Source organism: Syngnathus scovelli, chromosome 11 (genome assembly GCF_024217435.2).
Source record: "Syngnathus scovelli strain Florida chromosome 11, RoL_Ssco_1.2, whole genome shotgun sequence".
Lineage (NCBI taxonomy): Eukaryota > Metazoa > Chordata > Actinopteri > Syngnathiformes > Syngnathidae > Syngnathus > Syngnathus scovelli.
In genome coordinates, this window is record NC_090857.1 from 7019251 (window position 1) to 7035292 (window position 16042).

General features: G+C 42.9%; 1 long non-coding RNA gene across 2 annotated transcripts; it reads left to right on the forward strand.

The window, feature by feature from the left end:
- The first annotated feature begins 478 nt into the window (after positions 1–478).
- Positions 479–14940, forward strand: LOC137840726 (uncharacterized). 2 transcript variants are annotated; one of them, XR_011087667.1, is made up of 5 exons: positions 479–523; positions 808–855; positions 2214–2286; positions 14034–14159; positions 14878–14940. It is a non-coding gene; the product is annotated as an uncharacterized lncRNA (long non-coding RNA). The 2 variants fall into 2 exon arrangements; XR_011087668.1 differs by lacking the exons at positions 14034–14159; positions 14878–14940 and adding an exon at positions 4253–4378.
- The last annotated feature ends 1102 nt before the right edge of the window (positions 14941–16042 follow it).

The window sequence follows — 16042 nt, forward strand, 5'->3', positions numbered from 1 at the left end:
AACTGGATTGGTTTGAGCTGATTTTTTTTCCTCAACATATACATTTTGTGACAATTTAATGAGACAACCACCTGCTTCTCTCACAGATCATGTGGTGTCATGTTGAATTTACAGCACATAATCAAGCATAACTCTCCAACTTTTCAGGAATGCAATTAAATTAAAAAAAAAAAAAGATCTGTCTCACTTAAACTATCCAGTGCATCATAAATGTCTGAAAGTACAAAATATATCCTAACTCAATTTTTATAGATGATTTGGACAACAATAGAACCCAACCCAAGCAAAACCAAACAAACTGAATTAAAAAATATATATATTAGTCTTGTCTTTATGCTTAAACTCCAAGATATCCACTTTTGCATGCTGTGTAATCCCTGACATTTTGCCTGAAGTCAGTTCTTAGTCTGTATATTCCCTTCCCAAACACTAGTGGCAGTATTTAAACAGGAAGTTGCTCCATTGCAGGAAGTTGGTGTGATAACACAGGTGAGCTTCAGGTGAGCTTGGCCTAATCCACAAGGTTTGTATGATATTTAATTTAAATGCTTTATAAGCTTTCATATTAACTGACAGCAGGGGGACAGGGCAGTTGGATGGTTAGTTAACTCAAATTATCCCTAGCAGAAGGAAAAGCGGCTTTGAAAAACAAAATATTGCATTTTGCCTGCATGAATGCATTTGAAGTCAATGCAGTCAGGATGTGTGCTGCATTGTCTTATCACTCGCCTTGATTACTGATTTGTGAAATGAATGTATTAATTGTTGTGAGTTAATGAAGCTTTTATATGGTTCTGTCTCTTCCAGTGGGAGGGATACTCCACAGAGACCCGCACACAATGAGCTGAGACAAAGGTAAATGCTTCCTCTTTGTTAGTGCCAATGAAAAGCAGCATAAATAAACAAAATGCAGCGTTTTAGCAAAATTCTGTACGTGTTAAGTGCATTATTTTTCTGATCAATGTCATTTTTTAAAATCCACATTAAGTTAAAAAAATAATTTCAATAAATGCATTAATGTTGCAAAGCAAAAATGCACTATAATTAAAAAAAACATTAGGTCGGGTTAGCAATTTACAAGTAATTTTATAACACTGGAATATGAGTAAGGAGTTGGGCTTACTTCCAAGTCTGAAAACACTTCAATCAGTACAAAAAACACATTTGAGAATAGGATCTAAAGAATAAAATAGTTTTATCAACAAAAAGGCACAGATATAGGGAGTCCTGTTAGATGCACCTTGCCCATGTGACTTTTGTCACACAAGTGTAAAAAGAAGTAAACCACTGCAAAAAAATAAAACTCAAATTTTACAACATACAAAAAAAAAAAAAAATCCATTCCTGGCGGTTTTAGCCATCACGCTATCAACTACAAATGCAAAGATCCGCCTTTTAACATGTAACAGTAAACCTGCGCTGTAGTCACCCATCATCTTCACTTAGCAAGAAACATCTAAACACCGCGAAGCGTTGTGCCAGAAGCAGCTCTCTTGCAAACATCTGTCTCATTTGAATGTGCTCCAGCCAACTTGATTTGCTGGAGAACAGATGTGACCGCCATATGTTTCTGCTTCTTCTTCGTCCGCTAAGCGACTGTTGGTGTCCACCTCTGATGCTCACCTATATAAAACATTTCTAGTAATCACATGACCCACTCAATCCAGAGCTATCTCCATTACAATTTGAAACCTGATTGTGTCTGTCGAGGAGTGTGGATACGAAAGGGTACAATGGGATTTGCTTTTCATCTTAGTTTCTGTTAGTTTCGTTCAGAGCTGATGGCTTCTAAACCTCGTGACCTTTCTTCCAACTTTCTTTAAGAAGCTTACTGATTTGGAATGAAATCCCATATAAGACTGTGATGTCAAAGTCAAAATTATTGCTACAGTTGAATAAAGAGAGAAAATTCTGGCACAAAAATGTTATAAAGTAAAAGTAAATTTATCATCTTGAGTGATAATCATGTTCATGGTGTGAGTTCAGAGTGATTTGTCTCAGTTGACAATTATAGATTGTAAACTTGTTCAATGTTTATCTACTTTAGCATAGAACGACAGTAAGCGTAGCAATGTTTTAAATATTGCTAAGGATTGTGGGTAACAAATTGTTCCATCCAATTTGATCAGGAGTAACCCATATTGCAATGAGATGGATTTATTTGGTTAAAGTTTGCACTTTAAAATCCAAACATTTTCTCCATGTACTTCCAGATCATTCCACTCAAACAGGAATGGAAAGTTCCACCATATCAACAGAATCCAAAGAGGTTCATTATATTAAAAGGTGAGTAAGTACTTTAATTCTTTTTTTTTTTAGTTTTTCCCTTTTCATTCCTTAGGCTGGGTCAAATGTTGCTCGCAAAATTATATTTGTCTGTTCAATTGCATTTCACATTCATGTTGACACTTAAAGAAACATTAATAGTGGTGGCCATTTATGATGAGATTGCAGATGTCCATTTGGACAGTGGCATCACACTAAATAAACATTCCAGCAATGCTAACATTTTTTTTTCTTATTCATATTCAGTAGTGTGTGACCATGTTTCCCCTCGGAGATGCTTCGGTTGAATAGCATGAAAGGACAGCTCAAGTGTATTAGTGACTAAAGTATACACAGTTTATTGCCCTTCATTCCTTTATCTGTGGACGTGAAAGGGTCTATTCACTCCGGCGGGCTTATGCAGTGCACGAACGAGCAGCCGCTCCCATGTGCGCCGGCTCCGTTTGTCCAAATTCGCTCCAGCAACCGAGAGGGACAAAGGTGAAGAGACTGATTTGTTGCAGTCGCTAAAATAATAGAGCAATTTCTTTGCTTGATGCTCGCGCTCTGCTGTTGACACACACGCCGACAGCAATGTCTGCTGAGAACGGGCGCTCTTGTCTCAAATCATCCGCAAACAATGACGCTTGTGAACAGATCACATCAATCTCTCTCAAGAGAAATATTAGTTTTCCTCACCTTCATAGTCTCTCCCTGAAGTAAATCAAAATACACACACCTGCTAAGGCCACGGAGCTTTGTGTGGAAATGAAAAAAAAAAAAAGTTCTTTCTCGTCTTAAATTTACCTCAGATCCCGCCGGAGGTCCACAAAAATATTCCGTGAGATTCCAATGTCACAATCTTTCCAGCGAAGCGTAAGACAAAACGTCGAGCTGGGAGCTGACTGCACATCAATTACACTTTTATTTGTTAGCAGAAGGTAAGGTGAGAATGGCCTTGTTTTCACAGCAGTTTAAAATGCTGCTTGTTTAAATGATTATAGGATCTGACAATAGAATCCGCCACTCAATAACTCACTCTTTCACAGTTGAATAGGAAAATAAAGGACGGCACACTGCGCCACCTTCACCAAGGCTTCAACATTCGCCACATGTAAAATCTCACTTTTTTAGATTAGGCCTCTTCGCTAGCTTCCTCCCAGTTTAGCATCTTTTTCTGTGTGCTGTCCATTTTATGTCCATTTTATTCATCTGCAGTGTGTCATAAACATTGCTTGATACCAACTCCAGACGGTACTTAATTTCTCTTAAACTAACCAAGCAATTCATTCCTGTCCAAATACATCTAAGCTGTTGATCGTCTCACAAATCAAAAATGATTGCACTTCAGTCACATCGTGCAAGTTAATAATTCAATGTAAATTTATGGGAGAAGACTCAGTGACAAGAACGCCTTTAGGGTTTAAAAAGTTTCGCCTTTCTTTGCAGTTTAATATATATATATATATTTTTTTTTAGCAAAAAAGGCAACGCTCTCTTCATTTTTCTCTCCCGCCCCCACTAATCTCTGTATATGAGCGCTCAGGAAGGGAAATCTCTCTCTGTGTGTCCTGCTTGTTCTAATATGTGTCAGTTTCATCCTGTGCTCCGTCGCTCTGCTTCCTCCTCGCTTATTTTGGCTCTCTGTTTCCTCCTGTCTTCATATTTCTCCTCTTTGTTTGACTCCTCTGTCCCCGCCGACTCCACCATCAGTCGTCGTCAGTGACGACGCACCCTGTGTGTGTTTCTGTGTGTGTACTTTCCAGACGGATAATGCGGTTTACGCCATTTAACGCGTGGTGGTGGAAATTCCCAATTTTACTCAGTGCGTTTTGTCAGAGAGAGCCGGCTCTTCTTGACATTTTGTATAAACATGCTGATTGTTCTGGCGCGAAAGCACTGCTTAAGGGTGCACCTGTGTTTCTATGTAAACTCTGACACATCATTCAGTAAGCCATATATTTAAGTGTTCCAAATCCGCTTTCAGGGTGAAGAGATGAAATATTTTCCAAGTTCAACTCCAGGAAGTTTATTTTTACAAATTCTTTCCTGGTACGTCCACCTGTGTTGGAGTTTATGCATCATTTTTTATTTTTTTTTGCAATTGTCTGGATTAAACGCAATCCAAATGTTGAGTCAAGCTGCAATTTGATGATATTTGATAACAATTCTCATCAAGAATTAATGGATTGTTTTTTTTTTTATAGTAATCTGGCACCAATTGTCAAATTTTTACCATTGTGACACCTTTCACTGTACAGGCATTGTTTTAACCAAAGTGTTAAAACTTTTAACTTTCATACACAAGAACAGAAAAAAAATCTCTTCACACACATATGGCAGAATCACAAATCCACAACCTAAAATCATAAGTCATAAAATCACAAATTTAGCTGTACAGCAGCAGAATAATGACAACAAATTATTCATTTTTTTTCAATTTTCAAATTTGACAATTAATCCAAAACTGAAAAAGTAGAATAAAATGATTTCAAATGATAATAAATCAAGTCTAAATTATTTTAACTAGGCGCACACATAAACACAATTATTAAAAAATACTAACTTGGCTGTGATCAGGGAAAAAAACCAAACACAGCACACCACTCAAAACACACAAATTATCCCCAATTTTCAACAACAATATTGTCCATTCTACCCAATTTTCAACAACAACATTGTCCAGTCTACATTCCCATTATGTTCTGCTGAGAAAATGCTCCTAATTGTAGCACCCAAACGACCAAGTTGCAAGGAATACTCTTAAGCTCATTAATGAAATTTGTCGCACTTTTGTTTGTGTGCCTCACAAATGCATTTCCTCCTGGCCTCTATCTTCACTCGTCTGTTTGCTTTTCCATCTTGTTATTCATATTAAGCAAAAAATTGATAGACCCTCCATCTTCTTTCTCTACCAGTGCCAAAATGTAACATTGCATTTAAAAGTCAATTTCCACAATGGCATTACACAAATCAGCCGAACGCCGTTTTGTCCTTTTGCCTCCATTCATACTCTTCCATTCTGATGCATCTCTTCATTTGCTGTGGTTTACTCTATTCATTGGCGGATGCCTACTTTCACACTTAATATTCTGACTCATGTTTTTCCTCTTTGCATTGTTACGTTATTGTGTGTATATATGTGAGTGTGTGTGTGTGTGTGTGTTTTACTGGTCCAGGCTAATTCAAGTCAGTGAATATAATAAGAACAAAAGCACATAAAAGCATTTACACATTAGCGATACATTGGCAAACGGCGTGTTAGAAGTGGAGTGGCTTGTCACTTTTTCTTCTTTATTAGTTTCTGAACATGTGAATAGAAGTTCAGTTGATTTTAGACATATTGTTGCTGAGCAGCCAAAACAGACACGTCACTGGGGTTGCTAAATTAATCCCATTTTACAAGAAGTTTCAATTCCACCTAAGGTGCACCAACTTTATCCCAGTTCTTTTTGGAAATCATCCCTCAAGTTCCTAACGGACCGTAGAGTGACCACATGCTTCAACCAATGATGAAGTTTTTCTTCACCTCTTCCGATGGCATCTCGTACCCTCTCCGCTTCCTCACCGTTTGTTTACAGTAAGCATTTGCGAGCGTGATGCTTTTGCCTTTTATGGCCATTCTTCATCCATGATGAAAGCGCACTAATACGACAGCTTGCTGCCCACCTTATTTCTGACCTCCTGGAAAGTCTAGATGGAGTACGCATATACACTCGACTCTGTGGAGCATTCAGTTTGCAATTCCAACCATTTTTATGTGGCTGCGTAGGGCAGCGTTTGTTTTTGAGTGTCTGTACTGGAAAAAGCTCCTCTTACAAGTGTTTAGGTTTCACTGACACACTCGTGCACGGACAAAGCAGGCAGGTGCGAGTGAGCGAGACCTGCTGCGAGGCCAAAGTTGGAACGAGCGTGATGGAACGGAGAAAGATATACGATAGTGGGAAATGTCACGTTTTTAAGCACCGCTCATCAATAAGGGAAGTCATTCAGGCATTTTGTTTAGTCTTCTTGGCCGTTATGCAAAGTTTGCTGCAAACATGTTTCCAAACTCTGTCTTTAAGTTGGTGTTCTAAAAAAAGATGATTTTCAAGCCGGTGGATTCCATAAAGCACCAACCAAAAGCAGAGTGCTTTATTGACAGCCATTTGTAGTATCTGTCTTGATGTAGTGTAGCTTTGCCACAGGGCGTGTGCTGAGATCTGACCTGGCCTGTGATGAAATGTCAGCGCTTAAGTTGTGAGTGTTTGCGCGGCTCAGGAATGCCAGCTTTCGGGGCCTGAGAAACAGCCACGTACAAACAAACATGGGCTCATCTTTCCCTCTTGCCCTCCTCCTGTGCCTATCGCTCGTGCGAACGCACACAGCATGCTTGCCTGGGATTTGTGTTTATTGTCTTAGTGTTAACTAACGTTGCTGCCATATCTGGCCCCCCTGTAATTAGATTTACCTTGCCTTGTTTTTCTTTCCTGTCTTCCCGCTCTTGCTTCATCAAAGCTGTTTTTTCATCCACAAGGAGACAATAAGGTGAGAATCCCAGACTCCCCTCAGTGCTCAACTTGGATTTTTGTTTTTATTTTTCACCTGTCCCATGTGTCCAGTCACCTCGGAGACACAGTTGTTTTAGAACTGGGGGGCACCTTAGAGGGATTTACCCTCTCCTCTGCCCCTGAGGAGCGCTATTGCCACCTGAGGGGTTTCTCACCCTTTCCTGGGTGCCTTGCTCCAGGGCACGCACACTCCCAAACATCCAAATAAACAGAATTCAGGGTGAACAGGTGCTTGACAGGTTTGCGTCAGTCCCCGCTGAGAGTTTGTCGACAGGTGGAGACGTGTGTGTGTTGGCCCTGTAGACTCGATCTTGCAATTATTTTTTTACCCCCTTTGCTTCTGCTCCCCAATGGTTTGAGACACTCATTCTTTGTAGTTATTAAGAGAAATAACACCATCATTGTATACAGAGAAATTATTAATAACAAACAATATAAGTAAAAATTATTTGCGTGAATTTATTTCAGAACTGTGCATCAAACTGCCCTCTCACGTCAATCAGTACCCAAAAAGTAGATTTCCAAAAGCTCAGCGAGCCCTGCTTTACAAATTCAAGGAAAATATCTTCTTTTGGAATCCTTTGTGTTGATGAGTGCAATCTGTTCACCTCGGAGCACGTGTCCTCTCTGCTACGTGAGTGTCTTCTTTGTATTAATGATGTGGTCTTTGGTTCTGTTTTGGAAAGAAAAACTAAAAATGTCCCAGCGCGGGTTGGTCAAGCTTTGCCAACAGTAAATTCCTCTTATGGTAGTGTTGCGGCCATTCGTGTGTGTGTGTGTGTGTCTACATGGACTATGCCACTTTGTTTTCCTCTCTAGATTTAAAGCCTTACATGGAGACAAACAGACACCCGAAAGATACATAGAAACTCCCCAGGGCAATTTTCTGCGCGTGTGTGTGCGCACGTGTACATATGTGTGTGTGGTGTGTACGCAAACCTCAAGGGGCTTTTGGGTGACGGCTACCATATCAAAGGTTCATTGAGCGAGGATTAAATATCAAGAGAGTTTTAGTCCAGTTTAGAAGTGACAACAAAAGGTGGCAGAACATTAGACAGTCACTGGAGGGGTGAAATCTACTCCGTTGTGCCCTCCTGTTTTAATATTTCGTTTGGCTGCCCAAAAGGAAACATCGATCACATCTGTTGCGCGGTTGTTGTCTGTCTGTCTCACCGAGGCGGCAAATGAGGGACAGGAGTACAAGAAGGAATAAAGAAAAAATGAAGTATTGGACTCCACCTCCTTCCCTCTCACCCCCTCGCCGACCCCTCCTCAGCCCTCCCCCCTGGGGAATGTTTGGGGGCCCAGCTCATATTTTGTTTGCACAATGCATTCCTGCAGGCTCTTTATTTATGTCAATCTTGCTTTTGATCAGCGTCCAGTTACCACCGGCTACCCATTCGTTGCTCCTGTGAGTGAAGAAAGCCACCTGTGATGCAGGACTGTGTTTTCCTTTTTTATCTTAAGTGTGTGTGTGTGTGTGAGTGGGCCCGCATTAGTGTGGGGCCGGCGTTACGGAGCAAGTTTACCGTCAATTAATGCGGCCAAATGAATCCCTCACATGGTAAAGTATTTATGTAAGGTGATCTGGGCTGGTGGTGCAGCTGTGCACATCTGTCTGTGATCTACACCGCAGATGGTCCTACCTGCTCTCACACACACATGGACAGAGGTGGAAAGGTGAGGCGTGTGTGTGTACTGTATATGGGCTGTAAATCTTTCTTTGCTGCACTGAGGTAACATTTATGAGTGCGTCAGAGGGGCAGTCGCAAGCTCTCAGGATTCTTATTATTAGCTTTGAAAAATGATATAGCAAAGAAACACAGTAACACATTGATAAAAATATAAAATCAATCCTTATTTTGGATCATTTGTATGACCCTTAATCAGAGCCTGTTTGCCTCAATTTGATCAAAAATATTTTTTTTCGCACTTTAATGTTGATAAGCTGGTCTCGTGTGCGCCTGCTTGAAAACAACTCAAAATTAGTGTGAATTGTTTTTTTAACGATTATCATAATTGAAATCCAATTAATTGCGCAGGCCTACTTACAACCAATATGCTTTTCCATATGAATTGTTTTTTTTTTTCTAAGATGATGGCATATTTGTAATCGTGGAGTGCAATAATCAAAATTGGATTTCGCAGCCCTACTTCCAACCAATCTGCTTTTCCACATCTGCTACTCTGCAACTCATCATTCAGTTTTCATCTGTGCCACCATGAGTCTAAATCTCAGACATTTTCATCTGAAGCTTTAACCTGGCCTATAAAAAAGACGAATAGGCCTACAAGGTTTCTGGAAGACGAGAAGGGTAAGTGAAAGAATAACTGAAGTTGAGGCAGCCGTGATTCAGGTAATTGGCCTCTGACAGCTCCTCAGTGGACACCAGCTGAAACCTGTAGTGAAGCCGCTTGGCCTCCAGGTGTGAAAGTATTTACTGGAAAATATGAAAAGCCTTTTCCCCCCCCCCTTGACCAGCCAGAAGAATTTTCATTGAACAGCAGAAGGCTGTTAAACGCCAAACGGCGATAGAAGCCTTTTTTTTTTTTCCTGATACCAAGCCCGCTATGCTTCCTCCTGCCGCCCCTCCTTCCGTGCATCCCGCCATCCTGAAAGAGCCCTCAAGAGATGTGTGTACCCTCTCGCTGCCCATATCCAAATAATTAATCCAAAGCAATTACTCTCCTCCTTCATCTGTCCGTTGGCCCGCTAACAAAACATTTCGACACGTGTCCTCATCACTCCCCTTTAATTAAGGCAGGACTATTTATCACTCCCCTTTAATTATCCTAGCCTGTTTATCAGCCTGCCTTTAATGGAATTGGCACCAGGGAGATATTCGTAGAAAACACTTCCCACTATGCCTTCCTTGCGAGAAGACAAAAAGCAACAACATCATTTTTTCTTGTTAAAAATCAGTCAAGAAAGGGATGAATGCAAAATGGAGACTTTCAAAGTACAGAAAGGAGAGGAAGTTGAGAGGCGAAGAAGATACAAGTTGTTGTTTTCCTTCTTTTCTTTGCAATCCGGGTGATGGCCGCACTTGCCCGCCGCTGTGCTTTTGTTCCCGCTTCCGCAGACTCCATGCAGTTCACACCGAGTTCAAACACACACACACACGCATGTACGCACACACTACGATCAAACACACCACCACAATAGTTCTTTTGTTTTCAGTAACCATGGTTTCTGTCAGCTTTAATGCCTGGCAACATGTGTCACGGGGCAACCACTCACCAAAAAGGGGAGGGGCCTCACTTTCACTCCATAACAGCCCAAGTGTTTAACCATGAAACTAATTTGAACAATCATACCACTGCTAGAGGTGAGCTTACTTTTAAGCTTCCCGTCGCAATCGGGAGTGGAAGTTTTCGAGGTGTGTGTGTGGGGCGGCAGCGAATTGTTCTGGAAAGACCTTGTTTTGCCTCGCCTCACGTGCTGCATATTAACAGACTTGTCCATCAGCCTGTAAGTAGCACAGGCAGAAGAGGGAGGAGAAAGCCCCCATGAGAGAAACGGGAGGTAGCTGCAAAATCAGGCCCAGATCTCGTACTCCTCTCCTGGATCTGTGAACTCGCGGGTCTCCCTCAACCTGGGAGTAATTTGGTGATTGTAAATTGTAACCACACATAGGTTGGACAAATAGGCGTTTTCTTTCTCGCGCTCGCTCGCTTTCACAATCGCAATCGATAGACGGTCTCCCTATGATGTGTTTCTTCATAACGTAACTAAAAACCAGTTTCCCCATCCCTGGGCCTAATTGTAACTTTAACATCCGTTTGACATTTTGAGGACCTGCAAAAGTCCTTATAATACATAAATGCACACACACATGCACGCACAGGCAGCTAGTTAGGGTCAGAAGTCTGGGTGTCACACCCTGTCATTGCAGATTAAGTTATGCAAAGTGAGGTGGTCGAGCAGCCAACCCCCAGGGCTTAACAAGCAGGAAACACTAATTGGGTCGGCTTGCTGATTGCCATAATTGCTACTGTGTGTGCATGTGGGTGTGTGTGCGCGAGTGTGTGTGTGTGGGTGTGAGTGAGTGAGTGAGTGGGAGAGCAAACGACCTGCTTGGTAACATAGCGTTCTGCACAGACCACTATGGTTTGGTTGTTTTCGTCTGTTTTATGATTTAAAGGAGTCGAACCTCAAAGGTCAAGCGCAATCCATTTTGGGACACGGCTCAGTCACACAGATATTGAAACAACAGTAAAAATCCAATCCAGAGCCGTACTGTTAATTGGCATCATAAAACCTTTGTTTATTTGACGCATCACGGAAAAGAGTTTGCGCAGCCCTGCCAAATCGGAATGATTTACAAGTCAGAGTTTACATCTTTAAATATCACATCTGTGAGGCAGGTGCAAGGATGACTGCTCACAAATATTTTTGAAATGAAAAAAAAAGTTGTGGCTTACGTATCAATGCAGCGATGTGTGTGTGGATAACTTGTTAGCTTTTGTCTTCACTTCCACAACCACAATAATAAATAATAATTATTAATAATATTAATCAATAATAATTCATCATAATTAATAGTTAATAAAAAAAAAAATAATGGCAGCGCGGTGTGGCACTGGTTAGCACGTCCGCCTCACAGTTCAGAGGGTGCGTGTTCGATTCCACGTCCGGCCCTTCCTGTGTGGAGTTTGCATGTTCTCCCCGTGCCTGCGAGGGTTTTCTCTGGGTCCTCTGATTTCCTCCCACATCCCAAAAACATGCTTGGTAGGCCGATTGAGCACTCCAAATTGCCCCTAAGTGTGAGTGCGACTGCGGATGGCTGTTGCGATTGGCTGGCAACCAGTTCAGGGTTTCCTCCGCCTACTGCCCGATGACAGCTGGGATAGGCTCCGGCACGCCCGCGACCCCCGTGGGGACTAGCGGTACAGATAATGGATGGATGGATGGATGGATAATTATAATGATGATGAAGGGCCCCAAACGTGCAAATCCCAACTTCCTAATGTACTATGTTTTGAAGGGCTTCCACTTGTGGCATTGAATGAAACTACCACTCTCCTCCCATCCAAATTGCCGGCTTCTGTTCTCCCTTCCGCCTCAAACACACTCGCACACACGGAGATACTCCCAGTGAGGTGCTAGCTCCCGGCCTAGCTAACAATGCACACAAAGGCAATGATGGGCCCCGTTACTCGGTTAGCCAGTCTCCGTGCAAGTGCTCCCAGCAAGCGTGCTGGATTTTTGGGGTTTAGTGTCCCGCTGAGAGAGAATAATGAGTGTATGTTTCTAATCTGTGGGCACGGCAGTGTGTGCATGTGTGCTTGCGCGCAATGCTGGAGAATAATGAGTGTGTGTTGCTAATCTGGGCCCATAGGAGACTAGCTCTCCGCGCTCCTCTCACTCCGCATGCCTCTTCTCTGCTCCTCTGCCTCGCCGGATGGAGGCTAATTTAGCTTGGGCTTTGATGCCTCCTCCTGCGGGCCTGCGTTTTCCCCATATCCAAATGCGAGGATTAGCCGGCTTTTATTCTCCAAAGCCCATCTCATCCCGTTCTCCCTCTCACTGTCTGCTTACCGTCTCCCCGACCCTCGGATACAGTGGCAAGGACTTAACAGCCTGACAACAACCGCTTTGTTGTTGTGTTTTTGTGTATCGGTTGTTAGCCGAGGCGCTCAGCCTTTTGTGGGCCTTGTGTTTGCCGGTGCGTTCTGGGGATACTTGTCAATAGGGAGCCCGGGATGCGAGGGAGATTTAGCGGGGATGACGGGATGTGAGGTTGCGGAGGGTTATGGGAGACAAGAGGAGGGATGGGAAAGGGGAACCGTTTAACAGCTTCACTCTTGTTCATTAGGAAGAATAATGGGAAATTATGTGGGACTAAAAGACGTCTCTGGGTGACATCATCGGGCCCGTTGTTGCAAGCTTTGTGCGGGTATTTCTCCATGTTTGTGTGTTTGCATGAGTGAGAAAGAGACAGAGAGGGGAAAAGAGATGGCAGGTCTCTTGGCGATGCTTTAAATCTCTTTGTAGACAGGGACTGTCACTTCTGAGCGTGCGCGTGATGAAAGTGAGTGTTAAGCAGCAGACGTGGCCTGCATGCTCCCTCGGAGATTGCACTCGCGCACAGATTGGTAGTCTCTTGACGATCGTTCAATAGATTTGCAGATGGCACCTCTGAGACTTCACTGACTGACATGCACTTGTACACACTCACGAAATAAAAAAATACCCTTGCTTAGTTCGTAACTGAATATCAGTCTGGCAGTGTTGTTGACCTGCTGAATTGTGAGAAGAAAAAAAAAAACATGGTTCTACAAGGTTCTAATGTACTTTCCAAGTGTTCCCATCCTGGAAAGTCCCACATGGTGTGACCATTATTGATGGCAAATAAAACAATGCAGAGCCTCCATTAGATTGTATCATCAGGTTGCGTCATCATGTATCACCGTTTGTTGTGCGTTGTGGCTTTAGGAGTCATGTTTTTCCTTGGCTCTGCGGGCTGTGATTGAGTGTGACCCCTGACCTTTGCCGCTCTATGGAATTCCATACACGGTGCGACGGTGACCCGCTGACCTTCAGCTGCGCTCCGATTCGATTGGCTGAAAGAATCCCTGTCCCTTGCAGCCGAGCGCCGTCGGCTAGAATCAAGCGGTCAAAGGTCAAGATGTGGAAATGAGGCGATTGAGTACGGGACCGTCTTTTACAGCGAAGCCACAATAGCATCTTTCTGTGCGCGTGATGGTGCTTGTGAGAAAGTGAGGATGGATGAGCGGGATGTGCAGGAACAAGGAAGAGGCGGAAGGAATAAGCTGTATAAGTCCTTGTGTTCTCAAAAGAATTCAGTCGGAAATCCCACAAAAAGTCAACACTGTATTTGAAGTGGGTTTATTTCGAGCAATGTAACAATGCACTCCAAGAAACAGCCGTGAGTAAAGCTCCGATGCGAAATTCGGGGGGAATGACTGTTCATTTTATCACGTGAAATGAGTAAATGATTTCACTTGATCACGTTCATAAAATTTCTTATCCTCATCTGCAACAAACATGACAATCCAGATTTTATTCCAGATCACCCCATTCATTTGAATCCTTTGAATTTGTGCAAAGATAATTCACGACTCTCCAAAAGTGTCAGTGCCCCAATTTTCCAAAACTTCCTTTGATGCCCTCTGAACCTGAACTTGACTTCCAGAACTGAACAAAAAGACGGCAACTTGAAATTTCCGTCTTTGTCTCCCCCCATCTTAAAGGAGGCGGCGGTCAGAGTTGAGAGGCTGTCAGCGGTGGCAGCACCTTACTTCGAAGTAGCCTTGATCAAGGCCGCTCATCTCCCCACGCCACTCCGCCCGTGACGGGACTACAGGACAGGCTGACAGGTGACGACTTTACCGTTTTTGTCTTTCTTTCTTCCTCTGAAATAGGAGAAAAAGGAGGTTCGAAGACAGGTGGAACGGTCAACCTTCTTCCTGTCATGCTGTCAGTTAAAAGTTCTTGGCTTGGAGAATCATACGCTCCAATGACAAAATTCAGTTCCTGTAAATAAACCTGCATCTAGATCCCTACCACCACATGATTATTATATTTTTTCAACCCTGTTGCTTCTCACGTGGGATTACTTTTCTCATCGGGTCCAAAAACAACTGTCATGCAAGTGGACAGGCGGTGATTAAGGATTTAACTGATCATCCCGGAAGCTGACAGTGAACCAGCTATTATCTAGCAGGAATCAAACGCCGCTCAAAGCCCTGGGAGGCTCGGCGCGCCCCTCAGCATCTCTCAGCTTCTCTCGGAGGCCTGGCCGACATGAAAGGAGACGTCAGGGTCTGGCAGCTGACAAGCCACTGTGCATCTCCGTGTGTGTGTGTGTGTGTGTGTGTGTGTGTGTGGAGGCAGAGAGAGAAAGCGAGCGAGCGGGACTTAAGTAATAAGATCTTGATTTCGGCTGTTACCTCAGGGACTGTTGATCTACGTTGCGAAACACTCATTCTGTTTGTGTGGGAGCCACTTGCACACAATATTACAACTCATAGTGATCTAATCGTGGTTAAATTTCATATTTCATATACTATTCTGTTCACTGCTTTTCCTCTTTAGGGTCACAGGCATGATGGAATCAATCCCTGCTGACTGATTTTGGGCCAGATGCACCCTGGTCAGGTAAGGTTTCCCATTATTTACTGTTAGTGGATTTGACTTGTATGGTGGCTCTCTTTTCCCATACTTCCTGGGTTGGTTCAATTTTCAGCAGAGTCAGCAGGTTATTTTTTGTAGTTGCAAAAACATACTGGCCATACATTGCGACAATCTTGCTTTAGTCCTATGGAGATGAGTGTCATGCTCCTTCCTGTGGTCCCCTCACACATTAGACCAGCTCTAATAATAAAAAGGGAGAGGAGTCAGAGTGGATCCTTTGAGTGTTCAGTGGAGGGCGGGTGACCCACTTATCCATTCCACAGGCTTTGACTGGGCCTCTGGGTTAACCCACTTAGCCACTCCCTGAGCTTCTGCAGGGGCCCTGGAGTGAAGGCCGCTCCCCCCCCCCTTTCTTAATAAAGGGCAGGAGCACACTCAGACCATGCTAGAACGTAAACGCTCCCACACTGTACACACTGTACTCAATCGCTTCCTCACGAATGTTTGCCGTATCGACTGGCAGTTGTGTGTGTCTTAGTTTGGGTGTGTGCGTTTCTTCTTGTGTGCGTATCAGCCCGGAGATCTCCTTCTGTCTCCTCCGCCATCCAAAGTGCATTTGCATTTTAATGATGTCAATGTTTGTTCAAAAGCATGACAGGCGCTCAAACATGACAAAATGGAAATAAGGGACTTAAACTGGGGGAATTACATCCCATTCACACGTATTTGCCGTGACACTGACATAATGTATGGCACCAGTGTCCCTGCAAGAGAAATGGTTTAGGAAAGGCGCATCCACAGAGCCTGAACAAGAAATAATCTATTATCTGATATCAGAGCTGCAACCTTTCATGATTTCACAGCTTTGTTTCATATAATTTCATTTTAATACACTGGTGAACTCCCATTTGTCGGTTTCAATTCCCTTGCTACAACACAATGGATTTTTTTTCTTTCTTCTTTCGGATTGGGGCAATTGCTGGAACATCATCAAAACGCTATGGCAGCCTTACTGCATTGACAGATTCCTAAGGTGCAACATCAAAAGATTACAACTGAGTTCAAATAGAAATAAATAAATACATACAATATAAAATAAACAAATAAATAAATACCTCTGAAAAGT